This window comes from Leptodactylus fuscus, chromosome 6 (assembly GCF_031893055.1).
Source record: "Leptodactylus fuscus isolate aLepFus1 chromosome 6, aLepFus1.hap2, whole genome shotgun sequence".
NCBI classification, from domain to species: Eukaryota; Metazoa; Chordata; class Amphibia; order Anura; family Leptodactylidae; genus Leptodactylus; species Leptodactylus fuscus.
In genome coordinates this window covers 28,962,109-28,982,248 of record NC_134270.1, presented here as the reverse complement: position 1 = coordinate 28,982,248, position 20,140 = coordinate 28,962,109, and the positions used below count along the sequence as shown (strand labels likewise).

General features: G+C 45.3%; 1 protein-coding gene across 2 annotated transcripts in view; it reads right to left on the bottom strand.

The window, feature by feature from the left end:
* RERE (arginine-glutamic acid dipeptide repeats) overlaps positions 1-19,072 on the bottom strand; it is a 234,945-nt gene extending 215,873 nt beyond the window's left edge. For both annotated transcript variants that reach the window (XM_075279651.1, XM_075279653.1), the window contains exon 1: positions 18,772-19,072. The gene's annotated coding sequence lies outside the window, so the exon portion shown is untranslated. The remainder of the gene's footprint in view (positions 1-18,771) is intronic.
* Between the last annotated feature and the right edge of the window lie 1,068 nt (positions 19,073-20,140).

Here is a 20,140-nt window from a genome sequence, read left to right as displayed (position 1 = left end):
GTGAACGGAGCCTAACAGGTTTGGCCGTGAAATACCGACACCACATCCATCACACAAGTCAAAGTCCTATTTTCGTTTCTCTCCTTTCCCCAGGAATCTGGATTTATAGACTGTGAAAGGGGCCGAGTTGCAATACCGGACGTGGCCCTTGGAAAAAGGTGGCGCTGTTAAAACAGATACCCTATAGGTGAAAAATAATCCTCATCATGATAATGGTTTCTGGTGGAGTATCTTCATTGTTTTGTGAGTGCTCAGAAACAGTTGTATCAGCAGAGTGGATATTATTTCTTAAAACTGCTACAGCATGAACCATAAAAATGAACAATGAAAGGCGCTCAAGCACAGAAAAACGTGTTAATGGATTTTGATAACAGCAGAAAACCATCCCCTGCATTCATTATTCCTGCTGCAATATATTTCAGTTAATCCTAAACAGGCCCAATTTAGCACAGCGCCACAGAGGACCAGAAATACACTGCATCAGGAGCGCCTGCCATTAACCCCTTCTTCTCGTTTTCAGGACCGCACGTAAACAACAGCGCCGGCTCTCCTGAAAAACGGCAAAGAGTTAAAATAAATGAGATCACCGGCGCCTTGGGTAGATCTCAGCCTCGTGCCTCCTGAAGGAAGCTATTGGAATCCTTTCTAGCCATCAATTTAAGAACATTTTCTACTGGCACAATAGACGGTAGCTGCAAGCGATAATTCCAAACAGTGGGTAAAAATGGTGCCACCGCCATGATGGAAGCGCAAGGGGAAAGTTTACTACTGTACATATTCATTACAGAGAGGTGTAACCAGCAGCAGAGACTGCAGAGGCAAGGAAGAAGTGATGAGACGCTATATGGGGAGATATAGATCGCTGTAATCCTGCCTGTGATGATAATGAGAGGATTACTGAAAAATGATCTCTATAGAACAGGAAGGATAGGTCTATTATGATGCTCAGAGGTCACTAAGATAACTGCAAGATTTCAGGGACAAAAAATAAATAAAATCACCAAAAATCCTATCAGACTGCCAGGACTCCCACAGATCACCCGTTTCCTCCATGATGATGCCAGTTGTAGTGCTCACTCGCTGTACTCTCTACAGGGGCAAATGTGAGTACTACAGCCTGCGCCCCATATATTTGTATGGGACAAGGGACCCTACTAAGTGTACAGCACCTGACGCCGACACGGCACAGCTCATCAGTACGGGTCCTGGACGTCAATATCGATCACCACATACTAAAGGTAGAATTCACACTACAGTTATTAGTGGCTGTTGTTGGCAACTCAGAAAATGTGAACAATAGACGCTAACAGATCCGCCAAAAATCCATGAAAGATCCAGCTGGTTTCAATGGGATTTGATCTATTGTCCGTTAGTGTCTGTTTTCACCAGATCCATCAGAGGTCTGTTATGGGTGCAGGAATTTTGGCTTCTTTATTTAGAGAGAACTTATGACGCACGTGAACCGATGGATGGATAGACAGACAGACAGACTGACAGATAGATAGGAGATCGATAGATAGATAGATAGATAGGAGATCGATAGATAAATAGATAGATAGACTTTTTTTGTTTGTTTTTAATGGACCCCATTATGATGGAATGCAGTAAAACACATAGTAACAAAAGGATTACAAATATTGTATTTGGAGTATACAGGTCCTATGAATAGTTATCTGTCTTGATAGTTGCAGACTACAGACAACCCTGGCGTGTAGTCGGCCCTGCTTATGTGGCATCTTGTCCTGTATACAGGCCTGTAAGAAGCACTATAACAAAGCATATCACTGTAGGATCAGGGCTCACAGAAGTTTTTTCGGACTATAAGACGCACCTTATTAGTATCAGCGGCCCCTTCTCCCCCGAACCTGTGCCTCCCCCGTACCTGTAAAGATGCAGGCCGGCTCCTGCGATATCGCCGCGCAGGAGCCGGCCTGCATCTTTACAGGTACGGGGGAGGCACAGGTTCGGGGGAGAAGGGGCCGCTGATACTGACCCGGCATCCGCTGTACTAGAGAGGCGGATGCCGGTGAGGGATAGACGCCGGGGCCTGAGACATCGCTGCCCTGCCCTGCATGAAGCCAGCTCCCGCTGCTGGCTTCATGTAGGGCAGAGGAGCGCAGCGATGTCTCAGGCCCCGGCACCTGTAATGGCGTCTATCACTTGCCGGCTTCCGCCTCTCTATTACAGCGGATGCCAGGCGCCACATTCGGCCTATAAGACGCACCCTTCTTTTCCCCCCAAATTTGGGGGAAAAAAAGTGCGTCTTATAGTCCGAAAAATACGGTATATATAATCAGTAATAACCATAGAGACACATATCTGTATAGGAGCTGCATACACAAAACGGTAGGCTCTGTTTCGGGGGGGGGGGGGGGGGGGTTATCACGACTACTTGCAATGTTGTTCCGCCTTTTAGATGTGATGTAACTATAAAGGGTTACACAAATTAACCTTTAATGTTATGTAGGTCAAAAACCAGACGCTGCCATGGATAAATAGTGCCCTCGGTAAGGTTTACAAGAATGCAAAAATCTCCTTTCATGGGCAAGCATGTAAGGAAAGGAATACAAGCCCGAGATAACAGGAGTAATAATGTCATCACTAGGAGAGCAGTCACATGGAGAGATCTCACGATTAGACAAGAAGTAATGAAAGGACAACAGCCATGGATTGTGAAGGAGATAACATAGGCAGCAAGTGATCCATCATGGGAAGATAAGGTGTGAGCAGAAAGTACAAGATGACATCAGACTGAAGCATCTGCATGAGGCGTGTATTACAGTAATGTCGGGGGACCCATCTCATGTGTGTGTGTGTGGGGGGGGGGGGGGGTCCTTTCCTTGACAGATGACATTGGAGGAAAACGCCATGTTGTCCTGCAATTTCTTCACTCATGTAAGTGAATGGAGTCGCACTGTGACCCCTAGGGGGCAGAGGCAGCAACTACTAGTCGCAAAAACATAGAGCGCTGGTGAATTTTCTTTGCGACTAAAAGTTGCAATCACGGCACAGTCAGGATTACAATGTGACTTCATTCACTAACATTGGTGAAAGAGTTGCATGCCGATTTTTGGTCACGAATACAAGTTGTGGCCAAAGTCACCATGTAGTCCAGGAAGAGGTAGGGGAGGGGGGGGTGAATTAGTCGCCAGCAGACACCCCTAGCAGCAGCTTATCTCCACTGAGAACAAAAGGATCAGCCATTACCATTCATGTAATGTATATGAGCAGCCTAAGGCTATGTTCACTAAGAGGTTTTTTTTGCCAGACAGAAAAAAAAAAAAAAAGCAGCTTCAAGTATTTTTTGATGCAGAATTTGAAGCGTTATGGGGTTCTTTTGGTTAAAAAAAAAAAACAACCCAAAAACCCTCTTCAGACTGAGGCCCCACATTGCGGAAACGCAGCTTCTTTTGTTGCAGATTTTGCTGCAGTTTTTTAAACCAAAGCCAAGGATGTCTACAAAAAGAAATGGGAATTATATAGGAAGTTCTTATACCTTTTGCTCAATTCACTCCTGACTTTGGCTCTAAAAACCGCAGCAAAAGCTGTGTTTCTGCAACGTGGGGCCTTGGCCTCAGACTGAGGTCCCACATTGCGGAAACGCAGCTTTTTTTGTTGATATTCTTTTTTTTCTTTTTTTCTTTTTTTTTTAACCAAAGCCAAGAATGGCTACAAAAGGATGTGGAAGATATATAGGAAGTGCTTATATTTCTCCCACTTCTGGCTTTGGATCAAAAAAACACAACAAAATCTGCAACAAAATCAGCTCACCGTCAATATATAGAAATTTTGGTTGAAATCCAGCTGAAGATAGGGCAGGATGCTTTTTGTCTGCTAGTTGGCCATATCTGAAACAAAAAAAGGCTGTGTCTCCACGACATGGGTACTCAGTCTTATGCAAATTAGGCAGTTGGTGCACTGGGGGCGGGCCTTCAGCTCTCTGGGGCACTGCTCTTACCACTCAATCCTCCTGCCTGCTGCACCATATTTAGATGCTATGACATCACCCATCCTTGAGCAGCAAGAGCAGTGCTCCAGGGGCTGAAGGCCCCGCCCCCAGTGCACCAACCGCCTAATCTGCATAAAGGGTTTTCTGCAAAAGTCACCACCATAACAAAGGTATGATGTTTATGAAGGTAATTTTTTATTGACACTTGGAAGAGGTGGTAGACTCCCTTTAAGGGGTTCTTGTAAAAAAAAAAAAAAAAAGTGTCATACAGAACAAACAACGATATGTTGTTTCGTTTCAGTGCAAAATGCTCTGTATTTTTTGGGGAGGGTGGTAAGCTCATATTGTAGGAAGGTAGGGTCTCAAGAAAATGACCGCTTACTTACTGTGTAAGCAGCCATTTTTCTTGTGGCCATGGGCATACGCAGTCGGCTATGTCCGAGACCCGAGGCCTAGAAGTTTGACCCCCAGCGCCGGAAGAAGACGCGTGAAGAGGCCGTTCCTGAAGAAGATGGAGGCGGCGCTGGAGTTCTCTCGCAGCATTGGGGACACCCCCAGTGCTGTGAGAGAACTCATTTTCATATGGACGAAAATCGGGATTTCTACTGAACGGCGGCGCGGAGAAGAAATCTAAAGGTAGGAGAAGAAAAGCCTTTCTTAAGACTATTCCTACGTGTGATCGCAAAAAAATTGATTTTAATGGTAGAATCCCTTTAAGTTTCCAACCAATCCTCCCGACTCATAAATCTAGCAAAACCCATAAGGACGAAGGTATCCAAGAATGGCTGAAAGATAACACTTGAGATCCCCCCTCTATGATATGCCTTTAAGCCATAACGCATGACATCTTGCTGGAGTTAATAAAGCCTCGGGACACGACACAATTAACTTCTCGCATTAAGGAATCTGCGTCGACAAATATAATTATTCTTCTGGTTATTGCCCTAAAAACATTACAAGTTTTTCTTAGGAGAGGCAATCTGCATGTTAATATACTCCTCTACCCGCATGCATCCCTTTATCCCGGATAGACTCCATGCAGTATAATTAGCCGCTGCTCAATAAGTCCCATGAAAGATAAGGATTTCTGGCAAGGCTGGAGTGTTCTTGTGTGCGGGGAAGAATCAGGTAGAACAGGAGCTCTGCCATCTCAATCACAAGCCCTGACACGGTTAATGAGCCGCCATCCTTCCAGACTACACAGCCAACTGGATAATGCAGAATGATTGCTTTGCACTGTCAAAGCCCAGGACATATTATTTAGAAAGCTCTGTAAGTGCATTAAAACAGAAGAAATCCAAATCCAACATGCCTAAATGTGTTCACATTCATACAGAGAATAATCGGCGCAATCCCCGGGGCTGTTTGCAAGGTTATCCTTTGTGCTATAGATATGCATCCAGAATCTTGATCCAATTGCCTTCGCCTTCCTTACCGCTCTCTAGTGTCTGACATACCTTGATGCATTGCAAGCGCAGGCAGCGCAACGCGGGGTTGTCACCGCCGCCGCCATATAAAGACCCTCTGCGTTTATGTCACAACATAATGGGAGTTTGCGCGTCGCTCCGGGTACTATCGGATTCTTTTCAGAACCAAGAAATGTGATTTACAAGTCTACTGTCAGAATAGACAAGAACATACTGCATGTTTAGGATTTCTTTGCTGTTGTTCCCGATTTGGCCACAAGGGGCAGTAGGACGTCGCAGTTTTTATAAAGCTCTATTCACATGAATGATGTTTACAGCCGTGTGATGGATGTTTTTTGGTTTATGGCATTAAAATCAATTCCTATGAATGAGTTACTCACATGACCGATTTTTTTTGTAGTCCGGTTTAATGTCCTATTTTTGCCAGCTTTCACAGATCTCGAATTTATGAGGAATCCATGAAAACAGGTGCAAAATGACTGTGAAAAATAGCCCTTTTCATGGCCATTGTGCACGTGAGTCGTCTGAATAGAGCCTTACTATAGTTACTGGTACATACAACATAAATGGAGTTAGGCCTCATTCACACAGCCACATTTTGCAGACCTGCAATGTCCAGATTAACTCGCAGACGCTCGATCATTGCCCTTGTGTGGTCCGGACATTATTTCTATGTTTGTCAATGTCTTTGAGCCCTTGGAAAACAAATGACACATGGATATCATCCGTTTTCTTCACGGTCCCAAAGAGTTGCATTGGTGTGATGCATCTGCAAAAAAAATAAAAACGAACAGCAGTGCGTGAAAAAAACAAAACAAAAAAACCATGGATTTATGCAGCACCGTATGTAATCTGTAGCCTCCAAATTCAGCAAGTATGGCCGACTTTTATGCGAGTGGGGTACTTCACACATGGCATTGGTTCATTATTATAAGGACAAATTCACATACGCAATGAAGAAGTCGTAGAAGTGGACACCATAGGGCAGACATGGCGGTTTTTGCTCCATACTTTTCCTATTTTGTGCGTCCGCTTGTAACCTAAAAAACAGCCTAAAGATCTGTGCAAAGTAACCCAACTAAGTACCCGACACGTTGGCATTTATATACACATCTGCCTCCCCCATAAACACTCACATAACACTGGCACATCACCCAGAGTCGCACACAGATGAAATTATACACAAAGACAACTTCAAGACGTTTACAAGAGATCATAAAACCAAGATAAACATGGAGTTAGGAGGAAACCTGCTTGTCATGAGCATATAAAATAAACCAGTTCTACAGGCCCACGCCGTAAATACGAAGGCTATATTCAGCCAAGCATAGCACAAAGAAAACATACACCATCTAAGGATTCCTAATGAACACATATGACCCATCAAGTCCTTGTAGGATGCCCCAAGATGGAAGAACTACATCGAAATCTCTCCTGCTTTAGCAGCAGGTCACCAAGGTCTCTGCCGCTGGTTCTTCATCATAAAAATTCCTTCCGCTGTACCTCCATCTTCCCTGGTAGGCCCGCTTCACATCTGCATTCATGGAGTCCGCTTTGGGACCACCCGAACGAACACCTATCTGCATAAAAAGCGGTTACCTAAGGAAACCCACAGAACCCCTAGACTGTAATGGGGTCCATGTGGTTTTGGCACGAAAAATGCAGAGAAAAGCGCTGCTTGCAGGACATTTCTCTCCACATATTACATACAGATAGGGGAACGGAATGGCCTGAATGCAGATGTGAACCGGGCCTTACAACAATGACATTACCCATAACAATGGCCTAAAGTGGACTACAATGGGTAATCCTATTAATCTACTACTGACCGGGCAACAGGACTCTATTTGTCTTTATGGGACTGGCAGAGAGCAGCATATATACGAGTCAGTCGCTTCATTCATGAAGAGAGACCCCAGACCGTGTCTTAAAGGGTCTTGAGGACTAAAACTCTTTGTAGTGCAGGAGGGAACCAGAATAACTGGAGGAAACATGAGAGAACATGCAGACTCCATGCAGATGTTATCCTCGGTTGAAATGGCAACCAGGACCCCAGCGCTACAAGGAACAATGCTAACCACTGAGCCACCATACTACCCTCTTCTCAATGACCCACCACCACTTTCTCCAAAGTTTCCCATTTCCCCTCCAGTCTCTACTACCTGTTCCTTCTCAACACACAAGAAATAACGGCGATGGCGGCGGTGACCCACCTCACCAGTGTGTGGCCGTGGCCTACTAAGGGCGTGTTTACATGTTCAGGTTTTCAGATGCAACTGCTGAAGATCCAACTACTGTAGGTGTGAATAATAAAGGGAGTGATAGGATAGAAGACAGGTTTTATATCTTCATTAGTCCTGATTAGGACTTGTCAAACTACATCTGAAAACCTGAACAAGTAACGAAATCCTAAGGCTCGGTTCACATCTGTGTTAGGGCCATTCCGTTCCCTTCTCCGCATGAAAAATGCAGAAAGAAAAGTCCTGCGAGCAGCGCTTTTCTCTCCACATTTCTTGTGCGGAAACCTCATGGACCTCATTTTAATCTATGGGGTCCGTGGGTTTTCTTACGTAACCACTTTTTTTTTTTTTTAAGCAGAAACCCTTATACAGATGTGAACCGGGCCTAAGGGCTCGTTCACAGGGGGCGCATTCTGACGCCGAATCCAGCTCAGAGTCCGCCCCCTCACAACAGAGGTCTATGTAGACCGCTAGCTTCCTTTTTTCCGTGAGTGCTATATTCCCGCTCGTGGAAAAAAGAAGCAAGCTGTCCTTTCTTCAGGCGGATTCCGCGACTGATTCAGCCGCGACAGAACCCTCCGGACTCGGCCCATTCATTTGAGCCTACTCCGGAGGGGGAAGCCACAACTGTCGGAAGCCGCAACAGTTGCATTTGGTCCTATTCTGACACGGCTTCCCGCATCTGAATCAGGACCAAAATACGCGGTCCCGTGCCAAGCCATGCTGATGGAATACGGCCTAGCTGCTTGGTTAGACCAGGTGTGTGCTCACCCACTGCAATGAAGAAGGGGGACCGCACACGTAGCATGAACCATCATGCAAAAACTGAGGGCTTCATCAGCTACCACACATCATGGGAATATTTTAAAAACAGAAAATCTGATGTATATCTTTTACATATTGAGGCAATCGACCCAATTAGGATTCTTGTAAAGCAGTTTCGAGATCTGACCACAATGGCGCCATTTTATTACGGTATCCAGAACTGGCGTAACAGTTCTATTATGATCAATAACGTAGCCCATCGTAACGCGACATTATAATATTCGCTATAATGTAGCTGTAAAGGCGCAGCCGTGTCTTAAACTAACCCAGAAGTCTTAAATAAGTTCCTAAAACGCCACAGTTGTAAGTGATGGCCTCTTGTTGCCAGACATACGTATGCGGAAACATTTGTCTCCAGACTGCAGAATCAGCAGCTACGACACTGCTGTCACATCATAATACAATACTGCCCTTCTTCAACATTTTGCTGAATTTTTAAGTTTGCTGCCACTGAGCTGTGTTATTACAAGTCTGTCAGTCAGCGCCGTGTTTAGCCAGTCTTACCAGTCAACCAGTGCGAGTCTTCATTTCCCAGCTTGTTCTGTAAGTCTCCATTGTTGAACGGCGACTGACACCTGGATGTAATATAGCTTACAAAGACTTTGCAATAATGAAGAAAAGCGAAGGAGTAAGAACAATGCTCCAGGAAGAAAAACAATACCGCTACAGAACTACTCAAACGCAAGGCGCTACAAAATACTGTAAACCGCAGCAGCCTGTACGATAGTTTTATTTTATTTGCCATGAAATTTCTTTTAGATTAAGGCCCCGCATAACAAAAGACAGCAAAAAAAATAAATAAAAATTTGCAGCAAAAATCATTTCGTTGGGATTTTCCTGTGTTTCCTCTGTGGTTTTTTTTTTCTTTTCTCTATTAAACATTTATAGGGAAAATGGATCTGATTGTACATCTACTATTAAAGGGACTGTCCCCAGAGTCAGTGTCAAAATTCGGCTCAAAAAACCGCCTCCGGTCATTTCCTTTTTCCGAGAGAGGTTTGTTCCCGTTTGGGGAAAAAAAACAAAATAAATGCCCGTTCTTCAGGCAGATTCGGCGGCTCATTCAGCCGCTAAGCCCACGGTGCGAACACTCCCTCCTGCCTAGGCCCATTCCTCCTGACTAAGCCCATTCATTTGGGCCTAATCCGGAGCGGAATACCGTGACAGGGTGCTGGTGCGCTGTATAGACTGCACCGGCATCCAGTCTCAGCTAGCAGTTTTTTGGACCACCGCGGTCCAAAAAACTCCCATGTGAACCTACCCTTATGTTACGCCTGCCCCAAGACCTTCTGAAGCTTGTCCAATTTCTGGACAACCCCTTTAATATGTGATGTTTTTTAAAAACACAGCTTTAATGCGGTTTGCTCTTTCTGTAATCCATGTATGAGATTAATGGAATTTCATTCCCTTTGTTGGCACGGTATAAGGAAGCTTTCTTTTCTTCCAATGTATTTCCACAGCAGTCAAAAATTCTGCGTTTCTGCAATGTGAGGCCTTCGCCTTATGAGGCTTTTCAGGATCGAGATACTGACAACAGCCTATCCTTAGGCCCGCTTCACATGGACAGGTTTGTTCTGGGAGATACATAGCAGATGTCGGCCATATTTCCCGGACTAAGAAGCATAGTCATTTACTGTCCATATTGTTATCATGTCTTCGGTACGGGGGAGCGAGGACTCCCACATTGATGACTATGATATGTCAAACCAGGGTCCAGAAAATACATACAAGATCCAGGTATCTTCCAGACCAAACTGTCCATGTGATGCCAAGTATTAAGCTAGGCCATCAATATAATATGTATTGTGGTGCCAGTCTTGGTACCCCTGTCGATTAGCTGTTTAGAAGCACCACAATACTTGTGCCGGCGCTGCCACCTATTCCATATTTACCTTAGAACGCACAAAGATGCCATACACTACAAAGTAGACATTGGACATTTAGACGGAGTAGGTTAAACATCGAAGCTCCGGCCCCATCAGAGTCAGAATTCCACCTATCCTAGGGGTAAGCCATTAGTCTCCTGATCCCAGAAAATTCTTCAAAATAGAAAACATAAAAAGCCGGATAGAATTATCTCCATTAGCACATACCAATGCCCCAAAGATCATGAGAATGAGGATCTCCAAGTATGTGTAATGGTGGTGTGAAGGTATCACCAATGCTCCATGTATCTCTATGGGACTCAGAGAGCTAAATATGGTACTCCATAACTTTTAAAAGGGAATAGAGAGGTAGTCACACATGCCTGCGAGCAGTCCGGCCACACAAGCGACCCTGAGGATTGATGGTGATCCCAATGACCAGACACATAGCCCTTAGAGTAGGTCCACACGGGGTTTTTTGGTCCAGAACCTGAGGTGGAGGCCGCCTCAGGTTCCGGACCGAAATTCGGGTAGCTGTGACTGGTTGCTGGACATTGCACTGTCATCCAGTCTCACACTCCGCTCTGGATTAGGCCCAAATGAATGTGCCTAGTCGGGAGGGAGTGTCTTCAGGCCAATGTCGTGAGGCGAATCCGCCTGAAAGAATGGAGGATGTCGCTTCTTTTTTCCAGGCGCTGGAACAAATTGCTCCCAGAAAAAAGAACTGACCGATTCCAATGGGAGCCATCTTTTTCGTCAGGATTTTGAGGTGGATACCTCAAAATCCTGACCAAAAAACCCCATGTGAACTTACCCTTATACCTATTGCTATTGGGAAAATCCCAGCAAAATGATGGACACCCATTGGAAGAAGGAAGTCATACAGTGTTGTACGGCAAGAGCTTTCCCTATAGATAGGTAAAAACAGGGCCAACTGCAATGCTAACACAGATGTCACTACTACAGTCATAAAGCAATGATAACCGAGGACACTTAACCTGACCAAAAAACCAAGAGCAGATTATGAAGGTGTAAATACCGCCATGTCAGACACGGCTTGTTTGTTTTTGCTGAACATCTCCCGTCCAATGAATAAAACCTGCTATTACCTGTAGGAGATGAGAAATCCAAATATTATTTGCAGTGCAAACACAGCCGTCACACAGACACACATCTGCTCGCACTTGAACACGGCGTGTTGGTTACAACCTGAGAAAATGGCCGGGTAGGAGCAGACGTGAAGGTGGCTTTGTTAATGCGATCAGTGCCGAGTATCTTATTTCTTGGACAGTTTTTATCCGTCGTGGGGTCGGCGGCGATCTGAAGGCGGCGGATACTTCATCTGAATTCACATATTAAAAAGCATCAGTGCTGATTTAAAGCATAGCTGTCAACTGACTGCCTGCAGGCCGCATCCGGCCCCCATGTGGATCTAATCCAACCCCCGACATAGTCAATGAGTCAAACCAAGCAAGAGAGAAAAATCAATGGGAAATATGTGGCATGCAAAGATAGGAAAGCGAGAAAGAGCTGGCGGTGGAAACGAAGATGTGAACTAGGACTCGAAATACTACGTATAGACAGCGGAGAGGTGGCGGGGGCGATAGTACTCATGTCACCGTATTTATAGACGGCCCCTCACTTGTCCTCATATGTCTGTTGTGGAAAATATATATATCCACATACTAACAATTCTGAAGCATCTACCGTCCCTCTATTATTCCTCCGAAACACTTACAAATACATTTACCTTGTGAATGGCGTGTACCCCTAAGTGTGTAATGATACACCCCAATTAGTAACAAGCTATTTGGGGAGGGGGGTTCTGAAACCTGTACAGGCTGCTATATACAGTAAAGTATACTTCTGCAGTGCTGAGGGTTTGCTACAATGTATAGGTAATAGTGACAATATCCATCAGATAGAACATATGCATAAACCCTTACTACACACAACCAAGTGCGTCATCCGAAAATTACAGAGCAGGTCCTAGAATGGGACAGAACCCCCCCAATAGGAATAAATGATGCATCCGAGGGTGATCAGAGTGCACTCCCTTAAATAAAGCCCCCCTGCACACGTGGTCAGGTCCATGTGCTGTCCAAGATGACGTTTGTCTGATCAAGGGAGTCCTAAACTGAGTTTTCATGATGATAACCTACCCACAGGGCTTTGCACATTTTACTACTGACTAACCTGTAATATCTGAGAGTTGCGTTAAAAGCCCCCGCAAAAACGTGCAACAAAATACGCTGCAAATAAAGCGCAGAAAAAAAACACGCAAGTGAGAAACCGCTCTACGGGCATTGAGCGCATTGCGTAAACTTAATAAGTAACTTGTATTATCACATAGCAGGTTTACATAACTATCGCTATACAGAATAAACACCATTAGACAAAGAAAGGCACGCTATCATAGTCAGTGACAGAAGTTAAAGTTTGCATAACATTGTTACATGGGGTAGACATGGCTCCGAGATGAAGGATACACATAAAACACGCCACGAAGTGGATATAGGCCAACTATAAAGCTGGCCATATAGGAAATCACCATCACACACAGGTCCGAGCCCCGAACAACATCCTACACACAGAAAACAGGAAACCCATGGCCGCCAAATGACCCCTTCTTCTCCCATTCATAAAAGCAGCAGGCTGGTATCTGTTCTCATCTCGCACGCCTGCGTCACCATCATGGCTGACATTTTCACATTTGCTTCTAATAAGCACTGTCATCATCCTGTATAAACACTTGGGGTCAGGGCTATTGTTTTACATGTAACATTGTAGGTGAAGGATTCTGCTGAGGGCCAGAACACAGTACTAAAGGAAACACTCCATGTCCATACAAAATGTCACACAATAGTGTATGAATACATCGCACTTATGACAAATCTGCACGCAACAGGCTTAGGCTCTGTTCACATTTGCGTCGGAGGCCGTGCTGGAGCGAGAATAGTGCTGACCATGTGCGACATGCAATAGATCTGGCACTTGGGTGAATAAGGGCTAGTTCACACCAGGCAAGTTGGCAGCGGATTTTGATGCGGAATCCATCCGCTGCTCCCATTGACTTCAATGGGAGCCGCTCGCTTCTTTTTTCCACTAGCTAGTAGTGGAAAAAAGAAGCGAGCTGCCCTATCTTGCTGCGGATTCCCCGGCTGAATCAGCTGCGGGGCAAGACTCCGGCCCATTCATTTGGGCCTAATCCATCACGGAATACCGCGACAGAATGTATACATGTGGAACGCCGTGTGAACGAGCCCGAAGGGTCTAGGTATCCATTTACCGTATACATCAAGAACTTTTCCCGAACATTCGGTGAACTAAAAGTATCGGCATGACGTGAACGCGCTCTAATCGAAGTTTCGATGACATCTTCGCTAATATTTTACATAGAGGAGCAGAACAATAAAACCAAAAGGAAGAGCCTGATCAGTCTGGTTTTTTGGACAGAATCTGCCGTCAGGACCAGCAATGTCCATATGAACATACCCCAAGGCTGTGTTCACATCTGCGTCGGAATCTCTGTCGCAGTGAGTGTTGAACAAAAGTTGCCAGATAAAAATAAGTCCAACTTTTTTTGACTGGCGATCTCAGATTAAAAGAACAGACAACTAACAGAACCCATTAAAGTCAGTGGGGCCCATCGGGCATCAGTGCTATATAAGCTGTCTGTATGCCCCGTTGTACTGGGTCTCCGACAGACCAGAACAACGGACACACAAGGCATAAGTGGACATAACAGAAAGGAAGAAAAAAGCTGAGCCATCAAACTGATCACGACCACAGCTCCTGTAAAAAACGGAAATGAAGCCAGAGTCTTATATCTTCTCCTACATGGCTGACATTTCAGTCTTATGGTCTTGATCGCACTTTGCAGTATACTGAACAGATTATGGAAAATTTAGGAGGCGTCCCTTCATATACTTGATTTCATCTTGGGCTCATATCGCACGTAGTATAAGGCTAGGTCATGATAGGGAATGTGATCGCGCAGAAATATAGAAGGTTTGGATTCCCGGCCATGTCGCCATGAACCTGCAACACTGCACCATGATACACGGCCACAACCAGTTTAAGGTTTGTACACACTGGACACAAGGATTCGGAGATGGTTCCAGCTCAGGGTCAACTCAGCACAAGTAACTACTACTAAATAACAGGGAGGGGGCACAAGGCCTAAAAAGCCACAGAGGAAGTATGAGTAAAGATTCCCTGGAGAGCCCCTTTATACATTCTTACGAGGCAGCGTGCTAGAATAACCATGCACACGATTTTTGGTCGCATTTACAAATAATGGTATTTTGACTGATGTGACACAATGTCAATAATCATATTCGAAGGGAATATTTACATCGCGCTGTGCGACAAGACATGACAGCCGCACAAACACGAGAACAGCGAGTCTCCGCTCATTTGTATTACTGTTTGACCAGCTTCGCTCTTTCGAGGAATGGTGCGACGTGCAAGTAGTGTCCCCTGAAGTGAGCGCACTGTACATTTGTTTTTGTGGTTTGTTTGTGTAGAGAATAGCATCAATTTCGCAAACTTTTTATGGCGTAGAAGCGGGATACCTTTCACACACATCCATGAGATATCAAAGTTTCACCAGCTCTTCACAATGTCATGAGCTAAGGCTTTGTACACATTACAGTTCTGCCTTTGAGTAGCATGGGGTAGTGATCCGTCACCCTTAGGCTGAGTTCACACGGGGTATTTGGTCAGGATTTTGATGCGGAATCCACCTCAAAATCCTGACCAAAAAATGGCTCCCATGGAAATCAATGGGAAAAAAGAAACGACATGCTCATTCTTCAGGTGGAGTCACCTCGCGACATCGGCCTGAGGACACTCCCTCCTCCCGACTAGGCCCATTCATTTGGGCCTAATCCAGAGTGGAGTGCGCGACTGGATGCCGATGCACCGCTAGCCATTTTTGGGACCGGAATCTGAGGCAGCCTCTGCGTCAAATTTGGGTCCAAAATACCCAGTGTGAATCGGGCATTAAGATTGCTATGGGGTCCTGCTATACCTGAACATGCCTGCAATTCCATATGTAAAATCACAGCAAACACCATCAGATCTAGAATCAGGCCTTGGCTACTCTGCAACTTTTTATAGCGCTACAGCTCATAAAAGAGAGAAGCAGACACCAACATGTGACACTAAATGGTATATATATAAAGTTTAAAAAGTTTGTATTCCATAGCCAGCCTCAAAATGAACAAAAACCCAAGCTGAACCTAAAGTATAATGCTAAGAATGACCGCCCAATATTCATATCCCACAGGAGATTCCCTGGCTGAGCCAGTCCAAATCAGATGCTTCAGATGATCCATATTGAATGTTTATGGCAAGAATAAAAAGTTTTAGGTCATACCTATGGAGCTCTACTTGCTTCTTGGAAGGGTCTATTCTGGAGAACCCCTGCCGCCCCAACTAGGTGGCATCTGATGCCCGAGCTGAACATGAAAATGGAGCAGTATAAGGGGGCAACACGGTGGCTCAGTGGTTAGCACTGCAGCCTTGCAGCGCTGGAGTCCTGGGTTCGAATACCACCAGGAACAACATCTGCAAGGAGTTTGTATGTTCTCCCCGTGTTTGCGTGGATTTCTTCCCATTCTACAAAGACATACTGATAGGAAAAACAATGTACATTGTGAGACCTATATGGGGCTGACAACCTACATAACCAAAAAAATAAAGAAAGAAAATGGAGCAGTACTGTCACCCAAAAGCGCCTTCTCAGGACAGACATTGGGGCCTAGTCACTAGGAAATGGCATCCAACTAAACCACAGAAAGTACCACTTTGTCACCAGACATATAAAGACTGGACCTGCAACCAATGAACCAAGGACACCAGTGATAAACGTAGAAGAACCGCTCATAGCAACCAACCAGATGGCAGCCATCACTCCACAACTAAATAACAGCTGAAATCCAATTGGATCAGGACAACGGTCACACTCTACCAAAATCAGTGGAAGGTGACAACATTTTCACTAGAACCACAACAAGTGGTCAATAACCCCGACTCCCAATATAAATGGCAGCAGACACAATAGTAAGTCCCAAGCAACCACCGGAACAAAAATCCTGACACCTAAGCCCGGTGTAAACATGAACCTTCGACGCCAAGCTGAAAGCGGAAATGTGAGACTCTTGACAGGTAACACAATACCTCATGAATAAATCACTATAAGATTTCTCCAACTCTCTTTTTGTCACAGTACAAGAGCTGGTGACTGGATCCACAGGTCAGTACACAAAGCGGGTGGGTGACATGTAACCGCAGCGCTGTATGAGTTATGGCCAGCGCTAGTACAGAGTAGAGATGAGCGAGTAGGTATTCGATCGAATACTACGGTATACGAAATACTCGTACTCTGTCGAATACCACGAGATAAACGTCTTTAAGTTTACCGCGTGGTATTCGACCCAGTACGAGTATTTCGAATACCGTAGTATTCGATGGAATACCTACTCGATGGAGTACTACTCGCTAGAGATGAGCGAACACTGTTCGGATCAGCCGATCCGAACAGCACGCACCCATAGAAATGAATGGAAGCAGCTGTGACGCTGACTTTGCCGGCAGCTGGCCGGCGTCACAGGTACTTCCATTCATTTCTATGGGAGCGTGCAGTTCGGATCGGCTGATCCGAACAGTGTTCGCTCATCTCTACTACTCGCTCATCTCTAGTACAGAGGTCTTTCATGTGCGCCACATTTAAAGGAACCATCCAGAACTTGAGAAACTCTACCACCACTCCACCAGCATGGGATGAGTCTGGCATTGCTCTTCATGGGCGTCTGCTAAAGTACTTGGCCTTGTATCTGGAAAACCGTAAGACAACCCCAAGAAGCGATGAAGCAAAGGAATAAGGAGAGAACCGATCACCTTACAGCTGTCATTGGATTGCTCACCACACACAACAAATCTCCATTAGTGTGACAAGTACACCGCCATGTCAACAAAAGTGGCATAAGTAGCGATAAAAACATGGCAGCATGTAGTAAACATGTGACATAACATTTTGGAACAAGCACAACCAACAGCAGCACCCACAACGTGATACATGTACCTCCAAGTGTTTGGGTTCACACTACCGTTATTAATGTCCACGACTCCCATCCATCACGGTATATTAGTGGCAATACAGTGAATGGCGCAGAGGGGGGACCCCTAAATCTGCTGTCTGTTCACATTAATTTGGACGCCATGGACGCCGTCTTCTATCGTGTTTGTTTACTATTGTAATGGAAGAACAAGTCCGGCGTGTACGACGTTTTCTTCCGTTACAAAAGTAAACAAAAAACTTCTGTAATGTTTTTAATATTAGAGTGAATGGAGCCGGACGGCGCTCTGTGTGCATTAGTCCTTCTACAGCTGTTAATGTCCGTTGCTCTTATCCTGTGACGTTAATAACGATAGTGTGAACTTACACTACAAGTTTGGCTACATGACAAGATCCTTGTGCGACTTGTCGTCATGTGACTACTTTAGAGTCGTCAAACAACAACACAGCCAGGTCTCGAGAAACTTAGATTGTGGGCAACATCAGGGCAAAGGTGTGTGTGCCCAGCGACATAAACAACAGCGGGTATGGATTGTTGGTGACAGTCCAGTTCAAAATCACCAGTGCAGAGATCAGAACCTTCGACACTACAACTCCCAGCATGCGCCATTCACTTCTAAGAAGAGCAGAACAAGTATGCATGCTGGGAGTTGTGTTTCCACAACAATGGTTGTCTAACCTTGCACTAGCAGCATGGTGGTCAGTGCTGTCACCTTGCACCTCTAGGGTCCTGGATTTTTACATGACTTCAGGTAACACGCACCCTGAGCGTCAGAATAAAGAAGGTCTGGATTTTGTTGCAACTTATTGTACACCGCCACATGACCACAATGACACAACGCAACACTGCGATCGCCATATTGCACCACCAAAGTTGTCGTGCAGTCTTAACCTCAAGCGTCGGGGATGATGATAGCAACCAGCGGTCAGGAAGCCATTTTGAGTCACATCCACCAATCTTGATTGGTCGGGAGTGATCCTTGCGTCACCGTTACAAACACAAGCCTTTATTACAATCAGGTTATCGTATCAATCGTAAAGTTTTCATAATCACGGGGTAAAATCGGGGACACATTCCGATCGGATTCCAGCTGTAGTTTCATCATGGCCGTTGCGCAATTTGTCAGATTGTAGTTGTGCTACTGGGCACCCTTCTACATAAAGTTGTTTGCAGGGTGCACCCCAGGCCTGCATGCCAGGAGGACAATAGGGAATAATGAGCAATTAAACCCATCCACACACCAGCCACCCCCATCCAGACAGGAGCTGCTGCAATACCAGCACTAACCTCTAGGGGTCTGCCTGGGAGGAGGTGGGGGGCTGAGGGGGGGTCCATCCCTCCCATTCACTCCCTCACCGGGAGGGGGGGTCGGACACTTACCTTCCCAGATGCTCTACACCATCAATAAAGGTTTGTGTGGACCCCGCAGAGAAGAAGGAGCAGGCGGAGGAGAGGAGCGGCCTGCCTCGGCTCTGCCAGGACAGCGCACAGTGCTGCGGGCTTGTTCGGCTTCGGTTTCCCCTTGGAGTTTAGTATCCTGAGGCCTACAGCGGTATCACAGTGATCATAGCCACCAGGGTAGTGAAGCTGTGATGGATGGAGAGGGCCGGCTTCTCCCGGTGCCTGGGACTGACTCTGCGTGTGACTCTCTACCAACTGACTCCTCCTCTCCCACCAACCGCCTCCAACCCCGCCCACCCTGAGCAAAGCACCGCCTCATTGGATGATGCTCAACTCCAGACCCCGCCTACCCGAACGTCGTGCGTGACGTGACCCAATAACAGACTCAAATAAAGTGATTACAAAAAAAAAAAGAAAAAAAGAAAGAGGCAAAGCAAGGGCGAGAGACAGAATGAGCCTGACATCCGGGCCTTTTGTGACGTCACCGCGCCATGCCTGACGGGAATTGTAGTTCTATGCGTGCATTGTATGCAGGGGAGGTTTTTGTTATCTCACGTTGTTCTCATTTGTGTTTGATCTCCTTATTGATACAGTGGTTTAGTTTTGTGTCTATTAAACTGCAGACCAGTCGTGTTATAAAGTTGATACAGTATTTAGGAAATGGAGTCCTAATACAATAAAAATGAAACTGAAAATATGCTGCTTTTTTACTGATTTTGGACCCATGAAAGCCGCAATACGCCAGGTTTACACTGGCGTTCAGGTTTCCTTAAGTACCCAAAAAATGGAAACCCTGTCCGTCTAAAAAGCAGTTACACATGGAAACTCGCAAATCCCATAAACTATCATTCTAATAATTTTATAAGGAAAGCGGCAGAGAGAAAAGTCCTCCATGCCGGACCTTCCTCTCCATCGATTTTATGAGAATTCAGGGACAGAGTGCTCAGATACTAGTGAGAACACTGCCTTAGATTTAAGTTTTCAATTCTGGATGTAAATTGTTTCCATTCGTCAGCAATCAGAGATCTTGAAATCCATAACCGGCCCTATTCTATGACGTCCATGTGCCATAATATAAAATGTGGTCAGGAACTGCTTTACTCTCAGCTCACACTAGCATCAGCCTTTCCGTTGTTGTGGTTTATTGGAGGTCCAAAACAACAGCTACGCGGACTGCTATAACAGTCCTATACATACTTTATTAACTGTAAGATAAGATAAGATAATCCTTTAATAGTCCCACAATGGGGAAATTTCAGTGATACAGTTTCATGGATGGTACAGTAGTATATAACAAGAGAGAAACACATAGAAGCTCATGGCAGATAGAGAAATCCTAGGAATCATA